Below are 15821 nucleotides of genomic sequence, written 5' to 3'. Positions count from 1 at the left end.
ATGAAACTGAGGTTAAGTCCTGCCCTGGTCCCAGTATATAATGTGCATGGGTGAAGGGGAGGGAGGAAAAATCCTTTTTAACTTATACTGAAGTATGAAGTTTGGGACCCCTGTGTGTTTGTGTTTGTCAAAAGACCACAAGCTGCCTCTGCTTTCTCCGTCCCCCAAGGGATTACAGACCTGACCATTTGGGTGAAATGACCATTCAGGAGAGGGGAGGCAAAGGAGAATAAACCCCAATCAGTATTTCAATGAGTTATCCTGTCACACTAAAATAAATATTGAGTGCTTATTATCTGCCACCTAGTGTGCTAAGCACTTCACGTTTTGTATATTTTACATTTAAATTTAGTTTAAATTTCACATTTAAGTACAGTTTAAATTATATATTGGAGGGTAGGAAGCTTACGAGATAAAGGCACACTCGGGTAAGAAAGGGTGGGAGTCCCACCTCCCTCAGCCGCTTGCTGCACAGCCTTGGTGATTGCTGTGTTCCTCCACTTGTGAGCCCGTTTCCTCCATCCGCCTCTTGGGTCGTTGTAATGAATCAGTAAGCTTAAAGCATGTTAAATGTTCTGCCCAGTGTTGGCACAAACTAAGCAACAACAGCATAAACAACGGCAGCAAACGTTTAGTGACGGATCAGGACCGCAGGCGCATCCAAAACCTGAAACACGACCCCCCACGTCGGACCCCAATGGCAGGGCTCTGGGTTTAGTCAGGGCGGTAACGGCCGCCCCAACTCCCACAGCTGGCGAGGCTCCTCTGCGCGGGCTCCTCGGCGCGGGCAGAACCGCGGTGGGGAAGCCGCAGGCTGCGTGCGGGGAGGCGCGCCGCCTAATGCAGTTGTCAGTTAATTAGGGGAGAAGGTTAGGTCATTAACGGCGGGATCGATGCAAAGGGAATTAAGAGGCTCTGGCAGCGTCGCCGCCGCGCTCTCTGCGCGGGCCCGGGGCCGCATTCAACAAAAATTCGATACGCATTAGCAGAGGATCGGCGGCCGCCCGGGTCGCGAGGCCGCCGAGTGCACGAGCTGCTCCTGGGTCAGGCGGCCAGGGCGGGACGCGGTGCCCTGCTGGGAAGAGCCGGTGCCTGGGCGGGCACCACTGCCTGCGCGCGCCGCCCGGGAGTCTCTGGGAGGTGCGGGGTGCAAGGCGAGGGAGGCTGGAGGTCCTCGCAGGCGAGCATGGCCGCTTGATCCTGGGGAGGCTGCGGGCACGATGACGGGTTAACGTTTAAACATTACAAAGAGCTCCTCCCGCGGTTCCCCAACTCACTCGACCACTGCCCCTCACCGGGCCCCCTGCCACTTATCCTTCAGACCCAGTGACCTTAGTCACAGGGAATCTGGCCTGACCTCCCCAGACTAGGCCAGGCCACCCTGTAACCCTCCCACCCAGTACTTACCTTTCCTTCATAGCATTTATCACAGTGTTGTTACATGTGTGCGATCTGTACAACTTTCTGGCCAATGCCTTTCTCCTGACCAGATTGCAAACTCCAGGAGAGTGAGGCAGTGTACATCTGTTTTGTTTACCTGCGCCCACAAAGCCTGGAACATGGCCGGTGCTCAGTAAATATTTGCAGGAAGAATGAATCCCCTCAGCAACCCAGTGAGTTAATTGGTAGGATGAGGAAATGAGGCTCAAATAAATGAAGTGACCTGCCCAACATCACAGCCATCTTCCAGCCTCCAAGCCCTTTCCTTGAACAAATGTTCTCATCTGTCTGAATATTAGCTTTTCCATCCAGGGAAAAATAATTTATAGCTGCCTCCATACTATGTGCCAGGGAGTGTGCTAATATTTATTTGTATTTGCTCCTTTAATTCTTACAACAACCCTGTGAAATACAAATCATTGGTTATAAAGGAGGAATTTGAAACTAGCAAGGGCTGGGCCCATCATTTGCCTGTTTGCCCTCAGATCCATCACCCCCTTTCTGATATTGTTTTTCATGGGTGGGCCACCCCCACACTTCTACCTCCATTCCACCTCCCATCAGGCTGGATTTTCCAGGCTCCTTTGTCAGCTGGATTTTGGCTGATTTTGGCCAATGGTAGCTACTGTACAAGATTGGAGAGCTGAGGATAGGAGGACCCAGAATACCCCTATCCTTGACAGCTTCTGGGCTCCATGTCCTTCCTTTGGCCTCCAGACTAGATGGTAGTGGTTTCTTGCTCTTGATAATCTCTGGGTTACCTCACTTACCTCGTTTGGCTTTAAAGTTCTTCTGTCACTTCTGCCACCTGAGTGGCCACAGTGTTAAACTCTCTATGTTAAATTTCCTCTGTTTGAAATAGTTCGAGTAAATTAATTTTCCTGTAAGAGCTATGATTTGAATCCAGATCTGTCCGACCATGAAGATGTGCTTAAAGCTTTCCCCAGGAGATGAAAGAAGGCAAAGCAGTGCAAGAGTGATAACCATTTAACCACCCTGCCCAGAGAGCTCTTTCTAGGTCCCTTCTCTGAAAGAAATTAAAGATAATGGTCCACTCATAAAACCTATTGATTATTTATTTTTAGGTTTAATAAATTCTACTTTCCATAGCTAAAATATTGTTTATACCTAGAAATGAAGATATTAATAGCATCTACCCACTAGAGTTATGAAGATTTAACGAACTAATGTATGCCAAACACCTCGCATGTGGTGGATGTCCCATGACAACTCCTTCCCCCACTCCTTTAAAACCTAAAAGAATTTTTAGTACCTACAGTTTTTTTTTTTTTCAGCTTGGTAATCCTGGAGTGTGGAGGACAGGAGCTCTGTCCTTGATTTCGTAGTATTGTCCTTATCCCTCGTGCTGTAGATTCACCTTGCCCATTAGACCAGTGAGTGAGAAGTAGTAATCAGAGGGCTCACCCAGCAGCAGAAGATGTGTGCAGTGATTGTTAGTTCTGAGTGAATGCTCCTAAATCAATTGGACTGCTCCAGAGACTTGGTTGGCAATAAATGAGAGTGTGAGGTGCTTTTGACACACACATCCAGGATCTGATTTGAGCAAAGATGTCTGCTCAACAGTCCCGAGGGCAATTTTCTCCTGATTGATTTGCAACTTTCAATCTTAATGGAAAAGAAGCCAAGTGTAAGGGAGGTAGTTTTTCTCCTGAACCAGAAATCCTTCTTGTACTTCTCTTTCTGAACTTGGGGTGGGGGGTGGTGCCATCTCCTATTACCTGCCAAGAGGCTACAGAGGCCAAAGTTTGCCAGAGAAGGGTATTTAAGGTGTGTTGGTAGTTGGGGGAGAGGAGCTTCTTAACCTACACAATCCCATTGACTTGGGAGAACCAGGAGACCAGAAACTACTCTTGATGATAGAACAACTGCAGATAGCAGGTCAGGTCTCCAGCAACCATATTCTGGAGCCTGGTCCTGTGGTGTCCTGTCTGTACCCTGGACAAGGAACTTCATTTGAGTCTGCCCTGACCATTGCACAAATTGCTGGGGGCTCATTTGGAGTCATCGATGTAAATGCCATTTGAGGAAGTTTGCAGATTACAAACATATTTGAGGTTATGGTTTTAAGCTGTTCAGCTGAAAATTGCTTTTTACCACAATAGCATAGGCCTGTACCCCTAGAAATAAATAGCACAGGATTTGGAGTCAGGTAAACCCTGGTTGCAGTCCTACTCATTGTGACTAAACATTTCTGAGCTCCTCCTTCCTTCCTCTTCTGTTAAAACAGGATTGATAATGAGAAGTAGTTAGATGAGAAGGGTGAAGAGGAGTCCTCCATGGAATTACAACTTCAAAATGGCCACACGGGGGTGGCTGGTTCAGCCAGTGGAGCATGTGACTCTTGCTCTTCCAGGCAGTGAGTTCGAGCTCCACGTTGGGTGTAGAGATTACTTAAAATCTTGGGGGAAAAAAAATGGCCACAGGAAGAAACATCAGCAAATTCTGAAATTTTCAAAAGTTTGAAGTCATAAGCTTAGTTGAGAAGTGCTAACATGTTATGGGCTGAATTGTATCTCCCCAAAATTCATGTGTTGAAGCACTAACCCTTGGTACCTCAGAGGTACCTTATTAGAAGACAGGGCCATTGCAAATGTGGTTAGTTCAGATGAGGTGCTGCTGGAGTAGGGTGGGCCTCTAATCCAATATATCTGATAACCATACAAAGGGGGGAAAATTAGACATTGACAAGTACAGAGGGAGAATGTCATGTGAAAATGAAGGCAGAGGTCACAATGGTGCTTCTACAAGTCAGGGAATGCCAAAGATTGCCAGCACATCACCATCTAGGAGAAAGGCCTGGAATAGATTCTCTCTAACAGCCCCTAATAGGAACCGACCCTATTGACACCTTGATTTTGGACTTCTAGCCTCCAGAACTGTGAGACAATACATTTCTGCTGTTTAAGCCACCCAGTGTTTGGTACTTTGTCACAGCAACCCTAGCAAACTAACATATGAAGCACACAAATCCAAAAATGCCTCCCTTCTGTCTCTCTAGCAGTAATTCATACCCATGCCCTGCTTTTTAGATCTATGTGTACAGGCCTCAAACCATTTCTGTTTTAACAGCTACTGTCAGGCATGCTTCTAAGCAGCAGGCAGAATGACTGGGGAAACCCTTGACCTGTTAGTGCCAAGGAGTCCAATCAACTACACCCATGTAATTAAACAGGAACACAAAGAAATTCCTGCTTCGGTCTGAAGAGTTTAAAAAAAGTTTAGGGAAAAAAAAGTTTGTAATTATTTAGCTGTTTTACACTAACATTATAAGAATGAGTAATAATAATTGCTTGGGGCACCTGGGTGGCTCAGTCAGTTAAGTGACCAACTCTTGATCTCAGCTCAGGTGGTGATCCCAGGGTTGTGAGATGGAGCCCCGTGTCAGGCTCCACACTGAGTGCGGAGACTGCTTAAGATTCTCTCTCTCCCACTCCTCTTTCCCCTCCCCACTCTCACATGCATGCGCGCATGCTCTCTCTCTCAAAAAAAAAAAAATTGCTGAACATTGATTATTATGTGTCAGAGAATTTGCTAAGTGCTTTGTATATATTATTTAATCCCCTCAACAACCTTAGAGATAAGAACCGTTGTTATTTACATGTTATGAGACTCAGAGAATTAGCTTGTCCCTAAACACACAGTGAGTCAGTAGTAGGACAGACCTCTGACCTAAGGTGGCCTCAACCCAGAGTCTAAGTTCTTTGTTACAATGCTGCTCTTTCTCCCAGCCTAGCACATAGTGAAAGTTCATGGAATATTAGTTGTCTCCCTTTGTCTGACTTAGTCTTATAATTGACTTAAAAGCTACTGCTTGTTCCGCCTGCCTTTTCAAGCTCAAAACGAAAGAAAAGTGACTGGCACATAGTAAGTGCTCAGTAAGTGTTAGCTATTATTACTATTAATATTGCATTGTATATGTTCCTCTCCAGCAAGGAAGGTGAATCCCTAGTCTATTGCTAATAGTAGGTACTTAGAAGTGTTCTTGAATGAACAAGGCCAATGAGGTAGGGGCCTGGAAAGTAAAGTTGATCTAGGAAAAAATGATTAGTGAGGGTGGGGAGTTAGGGCTGAGGGAGGGAGCGAGGCACAGAGAAAGCAGTTGGCAGAAGGCCAGACTCCACTTTGCCTTTGGTGAGGCTGTCCCTGGGGGTTTGGAGTTGGGGGGAGGGCATTGTAGCCCCTCTGCTCCTGATTGGTCAGTTCACCTAGCTTTATCCTTTATTCCTTCCCTTTTGGGGTGATGGGGAGGCTGCAGCTTGTAGTTACATAAAGCTTCCAGGAATTCTTCCAGGAAGAGGACAAGTTCATGAAATGCTGGCAAATTCTGGGGGTGAAGAAGTTTGTGAGCAAGAGTGATTGGTGTACCTGCAATCAGTGCAAGGGTGAGGCAGGAAAGCATGGGAATTAGGTGGTTTGAGTTATAAATCCCAGCTCTCCCATTTCAGCAGCTGTGTGACCTTGGGCAGGTAATTTGCCTGAGTCTGGTTTCCTCTTCTGTAATAAGAATGAAATGGTATCTACTGTACAGGCATTTAAATGCTAAGTACAGCTGAGGTGCCTCGGTGGCTCAGTTGGTTCAGCATCGACTCTTGGTTTTGGCTCAGGTCACAAACCCACGAACTGTGAGATCGAGCCCCTCATCAGGTTCCACACTATCAGTGCAGAAACTGCTTGGGATTCTCTCTCTTCTGCTCTCTCTACCCCTCCTGCTCTCTTTCTCTAAATAAATAAATAGATAGATAGATAGATAGATAGATAGATAAATAAATAAATAAATAAATAATTTTAAAAATGCTTAATATAATGCCTCATAAATAATTGCTGTTATTGTTATAATTATAATTATTATTTTATTTTTTTTGAGACAGAGAGACAGAGCTTGAGCAGGGGAGGAGCAGAGAGAGAGGGAGACACAGAATCCGAAGCAGGCTACAGGCTCTCAGTTGTCACCACAGAGCCCGATGTGGGGTTCAAACTCATGGACTGCGAAATCATGACCTGAGCTGAAGTAGGATGCTTAATCGACTGAGCCACCCAGGCACCCCGTTGTTGTTATTAAGTGTTAAGCTTTGATGTCCTCTCTACCTGAATACATGGATTCACCAGTATCCTCCTCTTTCTCTTGTTCTCTCAGTCCTGGAAATTTGAGCAAAGTATTTCTGAATGCCTCTTGATATCTCCATTTTCTCCTGGACCTTCCAGTGGGGCCAGGCCTTTACACACTTTTGTGTGGCCCCAGGATATTTGCCTTCATGACTCTGGGATGGTCCCTGCCCCCAACAGTCCAGGAATGATTGATAAAAGCCTTATCTGAGTCACTTTCCATTATGGGATTAAATCAGACTTGCTTTGGGGCCTTCTGGCTGCTACCCCAGGCTGGATGCCAACAGCTCCCGGTTATTGCCTTTGGCCCAATCTGAGGTCATCACACCTCTATGGACCCAAGGGGCCTTCAGAGGAGAGGTTGTGGCAGCCATTTGGGATTAGTTTCAGTTAACGATCATGGCTAAGCATGGAGGCCACAAGCGGGCCACATGCACTAGGCCCCATGGTGGAGCAAATAGGAGATTGGACACTTACCCAGCCAGCTCCAGTCTGAATCGACAAATGATAGGCTCCTTCAGGGCAAAAGACGGGATGTCAGAGATTAGCAAGGAGAGTAGTGGGGCAAAATAATAATTGTGTACTTGCAGGCAAGTTGCTAAATTTCTCTGAGCCTGAGGTTCTTCAACTCCCAACTTGGAACACTACCATTTACTACAAAGGTTAATGTAAATGGAAACGTACTAGTTAAAAGGACAAGATCTTAGGGGTAAGTCTTGGTTTGGATCCTGTCTTGGTCACCCACTGGCCTTATGCCATTGCTGTTAACTTCTCAGAGCCTCAATTTCCTCATAGCTGTAAAGGAGGAAATAACACTTCCTTCCCAGAGATGTGAGAATTAGAGAAAACTAGGCTTCACGGTTAGCTTTGAATTGGGTGAGTGTGCAGACCCCTTCCCGCCTCACCCCCAGTGCTGCTTAGTGTGAATGGGCACTCGTGGTTTTTCTTCTTTTTAGGGCAGTGTAGAAGGGGAGTGGGTTTAGCCCTCTTGTCTGCCTTCCCAAATTAGAAAGACAGGAGAGAAGTTGCATTTCTCTTGCTAAGGCCTATTGTGCAGGTCTCTGTGTGTGCCCTGGCCAAAGCCTGGACTGAACCAGATGCTACCTCAGCATGAGGTCACCTCTGTGGAGATGTGTTTACTGAACTTGGGTCAACTTGGGACCTTAGAGTAGACAGGTGCAAGGTGTGAGCTACCTGGAAGGCCATCCAAAGACGAGGGAAGCTTCAATGCTCAGAGCCAGGCTGCTCCAGCAAAGGCTCAGTCTGAAGCCTGAGGTGCCAACTCAGGACGCAGCTTGTACTTCATTCTCTCTGTCCACGTCTTTCACCTTCCTGGCTCCCTTCTTCTTCCTTACCTCTTGTTATTTGCCACCACTTATAAATGTATTGTGGTTGATTATTTCCTGTCCTGGACCCACTTGGTAATCTGGCATGTGTGAAAGGACGCCAGACCCCTATGCCTGTTGAAAATGCAAGTCTTTGGGGCTCCTGGGTGACTCGGCTGAGCATCCGACTTCAGCTCAGGTCATGATCTTGAAGTTAGTGAGTTCAAGCTCCATATAGGGCTCGCTGCTGTCAGCCTGTCAGTGCAGAGCCTGCGTCGGATCCTCTGTCCCCCTCTCTCTGCCCTTCCCCCACTTGTGCTCTCTCAAAAATCAGTAAATCTTAAAAAAAAAAAATGCAACACTTTTTGTGTACCTACCATATGCCTGCAATGATCTCATCTCATTCTCAAAACAACCCTACAAGCAAGCTTCTCTTTGTTTTTTAAAGTTTATTTTATTTATTTTGAGAGAGAGAGCAGAGAAGGGGCAGAGAGAGAGGGAGAGAGAGGAAGAGAGAGAGAGAGAGAAAGGGAGAGAGAGAAGCCCAAGCAGGCTCTGCACCATCAGCGCAGATCCTGATGTGGGGCTCAAACTCAGAAACCATGAGATCATGATCTGAGCCGAAGTCAGATGCTTAAACCCAGGCGCCACCCCAGCAAGCTTCTCTTAATATCCTCCCAATCAAGGTAAAGGAAGTGTCCTTCTAAAGAGATAAAACAAATTGCTCATGGTTACTTGGCTAGGAAATGACTGGAGCAGGATTTGTCCAAAGACCACATGACCTCAAAGCCCATGACATTTCCATTCCAACTCCAGATAAAGAGCATTCCCAGTTCTGAAATGCACCTTCTACACTCATGGACCCTGGGCAAATGTAAGAACTGTGCTGTTTTCTCAGGGAGGGTTCAAATCCCACCAGAGTGGCCACTGTGGCCTTTAGAAACAATGGGGTGGTAGATGGTCCTCTGTTGTCTACCTCAGAGGACAGGAATCGGGCACTGAGCTTGTGGGAGGTGGTATGCTGAGGGCAGAGACTGGTCTGTCCAAGTTTTAAAGGGAATGCAGAGGTTCCTGGAGAACATAAGCAATCAAAGACAAAAATGGGGGAGGCAGGTTACTTTGAAGTAGTGCCAGTAGGTGCCCCATGCTATGACACCAGTTAGGCACGTGGGCCTTGGAGCCTGGCAGACCTGGGTCTGAGTGCCACACTGGCAACTGTTTCTGTGGCTGACCTTAGGCAAGGCATTTAAAATCTCCAAGCCTCAGCTTTTTCATCTGTAAAATGGGGATGATGGCAGTACTTTGTTGTGAGGATCAAATGAATACCATGCACATAAAGCAGTTAGCTTAATTCCTGGACCTCAGTCAATGTTAAAAATGGTATTATTAGTAACAAAATTGGGTTAAGAGTAGACACCTTTCAGAAATGTTGTATATCTTGATGGGGGTGGTGGTTATATGAATGTGCACATATGTAAAAAAAAATCATTGAAATGAAATGTCAACCTAAGATCAAGAAGCCAGTTCAAAGGAAAAACTTGGGATAAAAGAATTGCAACTCAGAGTACACAGACTTATGTGGAAACCCAAATAGTGTCCTGATTCTAGGAGATGGACTCAAGGTTTTTATAGGGGAGGAAAGAAAGATTAGGTAAATTGTTTTTAAGAAGAGTTGATTGGTGCTGATAAGGAGGACTAGGTTTGTACTTCATTGATTGGTCAGGTGAAGTAGTCACTGGGCAAAAGTCAGTATCAGTCTTTTCAAACAGGATTTTCTTGTCCCTGCTGACTTCTGAGAATATTGGCGGTTTGGTCCAGTTCAAAGGTTTAGAAAACAGGACATGCAAGACGTTTCTCAAATGGCTTCTCTAGCTTTATTTTAAAAATGTTTCTCCTTACATCATCGGTTCACAGTACTGCACTTTTCACATGTGAAAATATGTACTTTTGTGTGTATCTTATACCTCAACAACAATAACAACAAAAACGAGAACAAGAAAAACAAAAGGAAGCTCTTGTGAGCCAGGGTTGAAGTGAAAGGTTAAAAAAAAATGTTTTTTTAAAGTTTATTTTTGAGAGAGAGACAGGGAGCATATGAGTGTGTTGGGGGGAGGGGCAGAGAGAAGGATAGAGTGAGAATCCCAAACAGGCTCTGCACTGTCAGCACAGAGCCCAACCATACCGGGCTCGATCCCAAGAACCGTGAGATCATGACCTGAGACGAAATCAAGAGCAGGATGTCTAGCTGACTGAGCCACCCAGGTGCCCAAAGCGTTCAAAACATTTTTAAAAACTTTGCAGCCTAAAATGTAGAGAAAAATATGTTATGGAGGGGTGGATGTCAGGCAGTTAATAAACACGGTTTTCCTCTCTGGATTTTGTTGTGCTTCTGGGATTTGTCGGTGTTTTAAAATGTATCATTTTTTATGACTTCTTTTGTTATTCTAAGTGAATATTCATAGTTAAGAAAATGTAGGGGTGCCTGGGTAGCTCAGCCGGTTGAGCATCCACCTTCGGCTTAGGTCATGATCTCATGGTTCAAGCCCCACGTTGAGCTTTGCACTGACAGCCAACTTCGGATTCTGTCTTCCTCTCTCTCTGCCCCTCCCCTGCTCATGCTCTGTCTCTCAAAAAAATAAATAAACTTAAAAAAAATTTTTTTTTTTTATGTAAACCCCACCCCTGTTTGGTAGGGCCTAGCAGTGGGACCCTCTTCCCAACAGGAGAAAAGTCAGGAGTTGCCAGGTTGGATAAGAACAGAGCCACATCCAGAGCACCTTTCTCCCCAGATGGAAGCAATGGGTGGCCTAGATGTGGGGTCTTGTCCTTGTCCTTGGGAAAGACTGCCTAATGGGAATGTGCTGTGATCAGGCTCAGTCTGATGCTCCTGCTGAGGGAGCTACTGCTGGATTATCTCCCTCAGAGATAAAGAGAATGAGCAACACAATGATGTCAGTCCCATCAATACTCCCTCTTCCCTACAGTTCTCAGCAGTGACCTTGGAGGTGAGGCATCCTTAGGGGGACCTTCCTGAGTCATAGGGATAAAGGACACCAGAAGGGGGGTACCCAGGCTGTGAGCCCCTGATGAGCAGGGCTGGTATCAAGGCATCCCATTACATCCTGGGGCTATTACCTTGGGGAAATGGAATTAGACAAGCCTGCCTTTCCATTATGCAAAGAAAGGGCTTTTCAAGTAAATTTCCATTTAAGTATGAGCTTAGATCAGTGAAGGTACAGCCATAATAGCTTAGATGGTCATCACAGCTATTAAAAATACATTTTTTTCCTTTGTGCTCAGGCTGCCTTGTCATATTCATATTGTTCATCCCCAGAAGTCTGTGACTCAACCTTCCCCAAGCTCCTGGGAGCCAGGTTAATGTGCATCTATATTTTCAACTTTTTAATTCTTCAACATACATGATATATGAAATGTATATGCTTGACACAGCCTGTGAGTGTATCCAGAATATTACAAAAAGTAGATCTGGGGATGGAGATGGGCAGTGGGTAGTAAATAAAGCATTCCACTCATTGGTGGTCATTGATTACAGTGTTGGGCTCCCCTCTCTCTTTACACCATCTTATGCTGCCCATTCTCTGCTGAGGTCCTCAGACATACAGAGTTCATCTTTTTTTTAAGTTAATTAATTATTTATTTATTTTAGAGAGAGAGCAAGAGTGAGTGGGGGAGGGACGGGGGGTGGTGGCTAGAAGATCCAAAGCAGACCCTGTGCTGACAGGGTGATAGCAGCATACCTGATGTGGGGCTTGAACTCACAAACCCTGAGATCATGACCCGAGCCGAAGTCAGACACTCAACTGACTGAGCCACCCAGGCACTCCCCAGAGTTCATATTTAGCTCCAGGCCTTCAAAGTGTTGTCTATGCTGCCTGGATACTCTTTTCCCATTCTCTACCGTGCTGACTCTCACTTACTCCAGGTCTCAGTTTGCACCTAATGTTTTCAAGGAAACCACCCAACTCACTCCCACCCCCAGACCAGGGTAGGGCTTTGAATTGGTTTTCTCTGTCTGGGTAACAAACCACCCTCAACCATGTATTTGCTCGTGCTTCTGTGATTTTGACTGGGCTCAGTCTTGCCTGGGGTGACCTCTGCAGCTGCCGTCAGTTGTTGGGTTGACTAGGTGCTAGCTCTTTCTGGATAGCCTCTCTCCTATGTCAGGAGCCTTAGCCAGAATGATGGGAACAGCTAGGACAGGTGGAATGTCTGAGACAGCTAGTAGGCTAACCTCAGGCTTCCTTACATTGTGATTTTCTGGCAGCAAAACAGTGGCAGTGGAAACTACAAGGCCCCTTGAGGCCAAGGCTCAGAAGTCACATAACAGTGTCACTTCCACTGCATTCTATTGGTTAAAGAAAGTCACAAGGCCAGCACAAATTCAAAGGCAGGGAAATAGTGTAACTAATCTCTTGATATAAAGTCACACTGCAAAAGGGCCCATCTCCAGGGATAGTTAGCACACATATAGCTCCTTAAGCTTTTCTTTCACAGCTCTTATCATAACTGTTATTAAATAATTCCTTGTATGGAGGTGCCTGGGTGGCTCACTAAGTTAAAAGTCCCAACTCTTGATTTTGGCTGAGGTCACAATCTCACTGACAGCAGGGAGCCTGCTTGGGATTCATTCTGTCTCTCTCTCTCTTCTCTCTCTCTCTCTCTCTCTCTCTTCCTCTCACTCTCAATCCCTCTCAAAATAAATAAGCATTAAAAAGAGTGCTAGACAAATTCCATGAATGTGGGGGTTGACTGTCTCATTCATTACTCTCCCAGAGCTTGGCACACAGTGAGAGCTAGGTAGGTTGTTGTAAATGAACACATGGGTGGATGAATGAATGAATGAATGAATGAATAAATGGAAGATAAAGTTCTTAGAATTCTAAAGATGCAGCATAAGGCTTTGGAGATAGTCCCAGGTTTGAATCCCAATTCTATCACTTCCTAGCTGTTTGACCTTAGGCAAGTTGCTTAATCTCTCTGAGCCTCAGGGTTTGTTTTTTTTTTCTTTAAAGTAGGGATAAAAAGTAACTCCGCCTCACAGTACAATCATAACTATGAGGGCTTCAACTCCACATTCATTCTTCCCCCTTTTCTTTGAGACCCTCTTGACTTTTCTTACTCATTAAGTGAGGGCTGCTAGTTACCTTATTTTAAGAGCCTCACCCGAACTTTAAAGCATTAGAAACTGGATTTTCAGGGCAGAGTACATTCCCCCAAGGTCACCAGGAGTCCATTATATATAGACCCCTGTTCCTACATGACTATTGGTTATGAACCAGTGGTTCTCAACTAAGGGTGATTTGGATCCCCCTTCCCCAGTTCATTTGGCAATGTTTGAGATAGTTTTGGTTGTCACAGCTGGGGGATAGTGGCATGCTACTAGCATCTAGTGGGTGAAGCCAGAGACACTAAACATCTTACAATGCACAGGACAGCCCTCCCCCAGCCCCAGCAAAGAATTGTCTGTCCCATAATGTTGATAGGGTCAAAACTCTGCTGGAACTGACTGTTCTTTCAATCCTCACCGGGTTTAGATGTAATAAATTCTTCTTGGCAGTAGTTAGCCCTCACCCTTCTTTAGCCTCTGGTGTCTGGTGATAGCCACAGTCCTCCTATCCCCGGACCTCACAGCTTTGAGCAACAGCTTTTTCGCATAAGCAGTTTGAAGAGAGGGTAGGAAGGAAATGGCTCCATCTGTTGGCCAGAGCCCACATTATAGCAGGGAGCACTGGATATTTCCAGCAGAGGCCTCAGGTATGTCATAATTCACTGTACTACACATCCCAAGGGCAGCTGGAGAATGGTAAGTGGGATAGCAAGTGACTGGATAAAGTTGTCACTGAAGCTGCCTGTGTGACAAGCTTGGGGTTAGGGCATAGCGGATTGTATTTAGGGCCCCATTGTATTTAACAACTTCTTATTCTTCTTGGAGTGCTTTCCTCCTTATTCTTTCTTCTTGTATTATAATTTATTTTATTTTTTATCATTTTTTTCTCTGACAATAACTCTGTGGTGTAATGGAAATACACATGAACTTGAGAATCAGAGAGACGTGAGTTCAAATTGCAAGTAATTAAACCTCTCCAGCTATAAAATGGAAGGCAATGATATTGATGGTCAGTAATCAATCACACAGGGCTATTGTGAGAATCAGAAGAAATTACATATAAACTACCCAATAATCATGGGGCGTCTGGGTGGCTCAGTTGGTTAAGCATCCGACTTCAGCTCAGGTCATGATCTCACAGTTTGTGAATTCGAGCCCTACATTGGGCTCTGTGCTGACAGCTCAGAGCCTGGACCCTGCTTTGGATTCTGTGTCTCCCTCTCTCTCTCTGCCCCTCCCCCACTCATGCTCTGTCTCTCTCTCTCTCTCTCTCTCAGAAATAAAATAAATATTAAAAAATTAAAACAGAAAACAAAAAAAACCCCTACCCAATAATTAGCTAAAATACATTAAAATCTTTCTCTCCCTCTCTCCTTTTCTTCTTCACTGACAGAGTAAATTTCTTCCCAGCAGGGGCATTAAAAACAGTTGTGTGGGGCGCCTAGGTGGCTCAGTTGGTTTAGCCTCTGACTTCAGCTCAGGTTATGATCTCACTGTTCCTGGGTTCAAGCCCTGCATCAGGCTCTATGCTGACAGCTCAGAGCCTGGAGCCTGCTTCAGATTCTGTGTCCCTGTCCCTCTCCTGCTCATGCTGTCTCTCTCTCTCTCTCTCTCTCTCTCTAAAATAAACATTAAAAAAGAAAAAAAAAAGAGGAGGCATCTGACAAGTGAAAATACAATCTCTGACTGTAGTACAGAGATCGAACTCTGGGCTCCTCTCACCTCATCTCCCCTTCAAGGTATCCATCAAATATTATGCCAAGGGGAATAGTCCCTGTTGGAAAGTAGGTGAGGTAATGAGAGACTTAGGTCTCTCACTTTGGATGGAACCTGGTTTCTGGAGGGGGCTCATAGACTTCCAATGGGAGTGGAGCTGTGCATCCCAACCATAACTTTGACTTAATTCTTCATTACTTTTGCTACCTTTTCATTCACTTACTGTTAAAAAACAAGGAGGTTGTTTTCTCTCCCCTGACTTTTGCAGAGGCAGTCTGAATTCCAGTCTCCAATCAGAAATTATCAGATGCAGAAGGAATCTTGGAAGTCATCTTGCACAACGCTATCATTTTACAAGGGGGAAAACTGAAGCCCAGTGGGGAGAAGGAGTGGGAAAGGGGAGATTTTTCTCAGATATGTTTAGATCGAGATGGATTTCAGCTTTTCTGGATCTCCAATCTGGGCTGTCTCTAGATGACAGCCATCAAAGGGGGAAGAGGTTTGACCTAGCAATGCGGAGTCTTGCTTTCTTTACCTCTGCATGGGTGAATGACCCCTAACCCATGCTGTGTGTCCTCTCATAGAAATGGCAGTGCCTACTAGGTGTACCTATCTCTCATTGCCATAACAAGTCTCTAATGTAGGTCTTGTTATCATTTAAAAAAAGAGATAGGTCTACTTCATGGGATTCAATAAGATAACATTTGAAAATGATTTGTAAATGGTAAACCATACACATAAGATGAATTAATAATTTCTTATCATTATGGAATGTAGTGGAAGAATATGAGTTTTAGTTAGACAGAACTTGTTGCCTCACATATGTTTCCTGGGCCTCTATTTCTGCTCTGTAAAATAGGGGTAATGATACCTGCTTCACAGGGTTGTCACAAAGATTGGTGATCAGATATGTAAAGAGACTAGCCAAGTGTTCAAGAATACCTTACATTTGGGGCCCCTGGCTGGCTCAGTCAGTGGATCATACAACTCTTGATCTCAGGGTTGTGAGTTCAAGTCCCACAATGAGTATAGAGATTACTTAAGGAAAAAAAAAACCTAAAAAAAAAAAAAAAAGAATGTTACATTTA

The sequence above is a fragment of the Panthera tigris genome, chromosome A1, assembly GCF_018350195.1.
Source record: "Panthera tigris isolate Pti1 chromosome A1, P.tigris_Pti1_mat1.1, whole genome shotgun sequence".
Lineage (NCBI taxonomy): Eukaryota > Metazoa > Chordata > Mammalia > Carnivora > Felidae > Panthera > Panthera tigris.
Note: the sequence above shows the minus strand (reverse complement) of the source record.